Here is a 6,447-nt window from a genome sequence, read left to right on the forward strand (position 1 = left end):
TCCAATCTGACTGGTGTGTCAGAAACCCAGTCAGGCTGGTGTCAGGACGGTTCAGCCCCTCCGTGGTGGCTCACGTCTAGTCTACAAACCTCAGCAACACTGGAAGTGTCACTGCCTTCGGCTTCCAGAGGCCAACTCAGGCCCTCACCTTAAACCAGATCTCTCAGTCCTCTGGTCCACCTCTAAGTCAGGACTTACGACTCTCCCATCATCTGCAGGGGACAGGAAGGCACGTGCCTTGTCCTGAGCTCGGCGAAGGACCTGTCCTCCGGCTCTGACCAGCGGCCCCCATCCCCTGCCTTGGTTCGTTCTGATGTCCCATCCCGCAGGGAAAGTAACCACCTCTCCTTCAGTACCTTGATGCACATTCTCACACTTGATGAGTGTTAAATACACACAGAATAGCAGCCACACATGTGTTTGTCCCACCACGAGAAAGAGTACAAACACTTTGCACAGGAAGGTCTCCGAAAGGGCTAGCTCACAAGTGGCTTTATTTTTTAAATTTTTCAATGTTTACTTTTGTTTTTTTTTATTTATTTTTTTATTTAAAAAAAAATTTTTTTTTCAACGTTTATTTACTTTTGGGACAGAGAGAGACAGAGCATGAATGGGGGAAGGGCAGAGAGAGAGGGAGACACAGAATCGGAAACAGGCTCCAGGCCCCGAGCCATCAGCCCAGAGCCTGACGCGGGGCTCGAACTCCCGGACCGCGAGATGGTGACCTGGCTGAAGTCGGACGCTTAACCGACTGCGCCACCCAGGCGCCCCTCAATGTTTACTTTTGAAGGGGAGAGAGAGAGAGGGTGAGAGCGAGCGAGGGAGCTTGAGCGGGGGAGGGGCAGAGACAGAGGGAGACATGGAATCCGAAGCAGGCACCAGAGTCCGACGCGGGGCTCAAACCCACAAGCCTCGAGATCATGACCCGAGCCAACGTCAGCCGTTTCACTGGCTGACCACCCAGGCGCCCCTCAAATGGCTTTATTTAAAATGAATGTACAGGGGCGCCTGGGTGGCACAGTCGGTTAAGCGTCCGACTTCAGCCAGGTCACGATCTCGCGGTCGGTGAGTTCGAGCCCCGCGTCGGGCTCTGGGCTGATGGCTTCGAGCCTGGAGCCTGGTTCCGATTCTGTGTCTCCCTCTCTCTCTGCCCCTCGCCCGTTCATGCTCTCTCTCTGTCCCAAAAATAAATAAATGTTGAAAAAAAAATTTTTTTTAATAAAAATTAAAAAAATAAAATAAAATGAATGTACAAGGGAGCACCTGGGGGGCTCGGTCGGTTAAGCATCCGACTTCTGCTCGGGTCATGATCTCACGTTCCCTGAGTTTGAGCCCCGTGTCGGGCTCCGTGCTGACAGCTCAGAGCCTGGAGCCTGCTTCGGATTCTGTGTCTCCCTCTTTCTACCCCTCCCCTGCTTGCACTCTGTCTCTCTCTCAAAAAACTAATCATTAAAAAAAAATTTTTTTTATAAATAAAATGACTGTATAGGGGCACCTGGGTGGCTCCATCGGTTAAGCATCAGGCTCCTGATTTGGGCTCAGATCACGATCTCATGGTTCGTGGGAATGAGCCCCACGAGGGGCTTGGTGCTGACAGTGCAGAGCCTGCTTGGGGTTTTCTCTCTCTCTCCCCTTCTGCCCCTCCCCCGCTTGTGCTCTGTCTTTCCAAATGAATGAACATTCAAATAAAACAAAACGAACGTCTGAAAAGGTCTGCGAATGATCTAGTAGCAAGATACAAAAGTTCTTACACGATGCATAACGTGAAAGCGAGACAATAAAGAGGAATGCAAGCTTGTGGTCGTGATTTCATACTCTTTGCTTTATGGCGTCACAAATCCTTGTTAGGTAGGGCGCAAAACTAGGCCGTATCTTAACCCCGTCGCCCTCGGAAACGCACTGCCCACTTGTTCTGTCCCGTCCCCCCTCCCCAAGCGGAGACTCTGAGGAGCCGCCAAAGTGAGTTAGAGGCGCAAAAGGATGAATTCGACACGCTTCTACTTACAGGGGCGAGCCTCACGCCAGGCGGATCCAGAGACAGCAGACCTGTGGCCTCCGGGGCCCGGGAGGGGCTGGGGGTAGTCAGCCAGGGGTCTTCGCTGGGCAAGAGGCAAAGTTCCGGGGGTGGGGGGTGGGGGCGGGAATGTCCTTAAAGCCACAGAACCTTACACCGAGAAATGGTGACAACGGTACATTTTCACGTTATGTATATTTTCCCGCAATTTGTCAAGAACGAGAAAATCGCGCTCAGAACTCAGAAGGGTTCTCTTCCAATGGACCAAGCCATTTATGTCATTGATTTTACTTCAGCTTAACAAACAGCTGAGGCTTGTTTGGATGAGGCGCATCCTCACCGGATGCAGAGCTAGGTGAGGGTGGCCAGGTGCGTGGTGTTGAACCAGGTGCGTGGTGTTGAACCCCACTGAGTCCCTGGAGTGTGATGTTCCCCGGGTATTGTCGCCTGCGTCACAGGCCCAGGCACCACTGCTCACCCTGACCCCCTGCACCCATCTCTACTCCCTACCCCCCCCCCCGCCCCCACCCCACCCACACCTCCACCCCACCCTTCCCTCTTACCCCCCCGCACCCTGGCTTGCGTGGGCCTCTGAGCTGGCCCGTGACTTAGTGGGCGGCAGAGGGAGGCCCGAACCCCACACACCCCAGACAGCCCCCCGCCCTGATGGCGTCTGCTTGCAAATGTGTGGTTCACCTTTAGCTTTCCTTTTTCTCCTATCCCCCAACATTCATCTCAAGGTAAGGCGTGTTGGGCCAACTTTACTCTTTAAAAAGGACTGACTACCTTAAGTGGAGAATATTTTATTTAATTTCATCCCCAGTCTCTTTGAGGGAAAAAAGAAAGCTGGTACATTTTTATTATGGGGTTTATATTGGAATTATCTGAAGACCTGCTAACATAGCAAATGGTTATGGTTAATAAATTTGCTTTTGGAATGCTGATTGTGTTCATGGGAAACGCCCAATATGGGGAAAATCTGTTTATATTCGAACATTCACCATTTTGTACGCAAAGTCCTTTGAATTTTACCACGAAAAGCCTCCCCACTTTTTAAATGAGTAAATAATTCAAATCGGAATGTTATCACCTTGGAAAGAAAGAGTTCTTTCTGAGTTCTACGAGGCAGCGCCTTTGACACAATATTAACGTTCTTGGAAAGGACATCTTATAAGTAAAAATGTGGTTGTGACTGTGTCTGTGGAAGTAAAAAAACCTGCTTGAAATCGATTAAGACGGGTTCAATTTAGGAGCTCGTGGACCCCGTGAGGCCCATGCACCAGAGTCCCTGCAAACTGGTCTCCTTTGATGGAGCACCTTCATCCTGGGCTGCAGGTGAGACACGTTCGAAATCAGTCCTCTGAGCAAATACCTTCTGGGCAATCGCCATGAGTCAGGTTCTCTTCCAAATAAATGCTGGGGATTCAACAGGGACTCCGAGAAGTCCACGCCATTAGAGACCTTCCATCTTAGAGGGGAAGAGACCACGGAAACAAAGAAATGGCACGGTAATTTCATTCTGATAAAAGAATGAAAAGGCGATGCTGTGAGTGAGACCATGTCAGAGCCCCCACGGGCACAGGCGGAGAGGACCTCTCCAGGAGATGGCATTTGCGCTGATACCTCGGGGAGAGAAGAGCTGACTCCTGGCAGAGGAAGCCGCAAGAGTGGAAACAGCTGGAGGGAGCTGGTTAACGAGAAAGCAAGAAAGCCATTGTACCTGGGGGGCCTTGCTAGAAGGCACGCTGGAGGGGTTGTGGTTTATTCCTAGTTTAGAGGGTATGTCTGGGTCTGGGGGAAGGACAGGAGCACCCTGCCCCCAGGCACCCACATAACCAGCCCAGTGCCGGCCCGTCCCTGCCGCCCTATTCGGCTTTGCTCCTCCCAGGGGGCACCTCCCTTCTGCCGGGAACTGGCCTCATTCTGGTCCGCGTCTTCTCTCCTTGGAGGGGAGGCCGCACCTCACCTGTCTGTGCGTTTCCCATGGGGCTGCACACAGGGAACCCCGTCCATTCCTGGTCCCCAGCAATGTTCGAAAGAAAGCAGCCCGCATCCATGCGGCCCAGGCCTTTGGCCGTGTCAGGGCCGGAGTGACTTCTGAGCAGCTGAGGTTGACCTCAGCTTACTTTACCTTAAGACGAATACCAAGCAAAGAGCCCCGCTCTCTATATGGGCCCCCGAAGGCCTGGCTCTTTAGTAGGTGATTTATTTACGGCTGTAGGGGGCGGGGGTTTTAAACTCATGCTTGTGCCGGGTGGTGAATTTCATAAGCCAAACTTATTAACTATGCAAACCATTAAATGCGTAAGAAAATAAACATTTAGGGCTACTTGTGGCAGAGATTCGTCATTTTGGGAGATGAAAACTTTGCTCCTGGCATTTATGAAGATCCTACCTGTGGCCAGGACATTTCTCTCCATTTTTCTGTTTCTACCTCTGTCTCTCACACACACCTCTGTTGTTGATGGAGAGAGCACTGACCGGAGGACATCAAATGACATGGAACAACTCAGTGAGTCCCTGTCCCGGAGACCAAGGCTGGTTAATTCTCTGGCTTTGCACCCTTTGCTTTCAGAGGGTGGCCCGACACCTTAGCTGCTTTGATCTGCCACCTGTCTTGGTGCTGGTCTTCCAAAGGGACAGTTGTATGCTGGTTTCCTATCTTGTTTTCCTAACTTCCGGAAAGAAACAGAAAGGATTCTAAAACTCTGAGCCAAGCAGCTCCCAGAAAGAGGTGTGCCCAGAATAATGGACAAGGTGCCCGAGGCTGGCTCTGGGCCTAGGCCTGCCTCCTGCCACGGGGACGCCCATGGGCCACTGGCGGTGGAATCCAAGACCTCTTCTAGGGTGTCTGTCTGAGGACAAAGGTGAGTTGTAGGTGGGGAGTCAAAGTCAAACAGAGGGCAGCAAGATGGCCGGGCACTCCCTTCCCTGGCTTGGCCTTTACTGGTGCGGGTGGGGATGAGGAAGAGTTCACTTGGCAAGAGTTCACACGGGTATGGGAGCACACCAATCGATGGGAGCACGTCGATTTAAAAAATAAGATCCTGAGAACATCTCTGTCAGCTCCAGGTGTGAGGGATATAGGGCATGGAGAGGCCTGGGACAGGCTGATGGGCCGACCACCAGCTGCTAGAAACCCCGGTGGCTCAGGAGAGTTACCAGAATTCAGAATACCCGAATGCGGTATTCTGGTCAGAAATCCTGGGCGTGCCCAAATCGTTGGGTCCATCACCCCTCTTCCCTGCGGTTCAGCTGAGCCAGATATATATACGGATGAGAGGCAGAAGGGGCGTTGCTATCAGATCGATTCACCTTCCACCCTCACCCCAGATGCTGTAAGATGATTCCAGAAGGATTACAATTCATTCATTGCCTACCATGGGCCAAGCAGCGTCCATGTGACTGTCATTCAGAAAGCAGGTGCTATTTCGTCCCATATTATGTTGAAAACACTTAGGCTTCTCCTGCCCCAAGCCCCAGAACTATTAAGGAATTGTATTTTCCCAGAATCATCCTCTCATGACTTCACTATGATGCCCCCAGGGTTGGAAAATACTATCTATGTACAGGATAGGTGTAAGGATCAATTTCAGGGGTCTATGCCTCTGGAAACATTGTCCAGTCTATTCAAGAAGTTTCTCTCACTTTCTATCCCCTTGTCCACCAGGAAAACTCCTCCATTAAGATGGCTCAAAATTGAAATAGCACTGAAACTACAGATATGTTGCCCAACAAATTCTCCAAGATCAACACAAAAGGACTAATCCAGAATGGGTACACGTTAAGGAAATATGCTCTCACATGCAGTTGACCCTTGAACTACGCAGGAGGTGAGGGGTGCTGACCCCTCCCCCTTGCAGTTGAAAGTCTATGAATAACTTGAAACAAATTTTTTTTAATGTTTTTATTTATTTTTGAGAGAGAGAAGGGGAGATGGGCAGAGAGAGAGGGAGACACAGGATCTGAAGCAGGTTCCAGGCTCCGAGCCATCAGCACAGAGCCCGACACGGGGCTCGAACCCATGAACTGCGAGACTATGACCCGAGCTGAAGTCAGACGCTCAACCGACTGAGCCACCCAGGCGCCCCGGTCCATGTATAACTTTGACTCCCCAAAGCTTAACTACTAATAGCCTACTGTTGACTGATAACATAGTCCATGAACACATATTTGATATGTGTATTGGATACCATATTATAATAAAGTGAGCCAGAGAAAAGAAAATGTCAAGAAAATCACAAGAAAGCGAAAATATATTTGCAGGCATATTTGTTGAAAACAGTGTGCATGTAAGTGGACCCACACGGGACAATGTGTACTGATACAAACTTTCTAGAAGGAAATGGGGCAAAATGCACCACGAGCTTCAATCACGCTGATACTGTTGGGCCTGGGAATTTCATTTCTAGAACTTTGAATGAAATCACCGT

At 50.5% G+C, this 6,447-nt stretch overlaps 1 protein-coding gene across 1 annotated transcript in view; it reads left to right on the forward strand.

Moving 5' to 3' along the window:
* TNFRSF19 (TNF receptor superfamily member 19) overlaps positions 1-1,051 on the forward strand; it is a 118,788-nt gene extending 117,737 nt beyond the window's left edge. Inside the window, exon 11 of the transcript XR_007154420.1 lies at positions 1,003-1,051. The gene's annotated coding sequence lies outside the window, so the exon portion shown is untranslated. The remainder of the gene's footprint in view (positions 1-1,002) is intronic.
* Positions 1,052-6,447: the final 5,396 nt, after the last annotated feature.

Source organism: Prionailurus viverrinus, chromosome A1 (genome assembly GCF_022837055.1).
Source record: "Prionailurus viverrinus isolate Anna chromosome A1, UM_Priviv_1.0, whole genome shotgun sequence".
Lineage (NCBI taxonomy): Eukaryota > Metazoa > Chordata > Mammalia > Carnivora > Felidae > Prionailurus > Prionailurus viverrinus.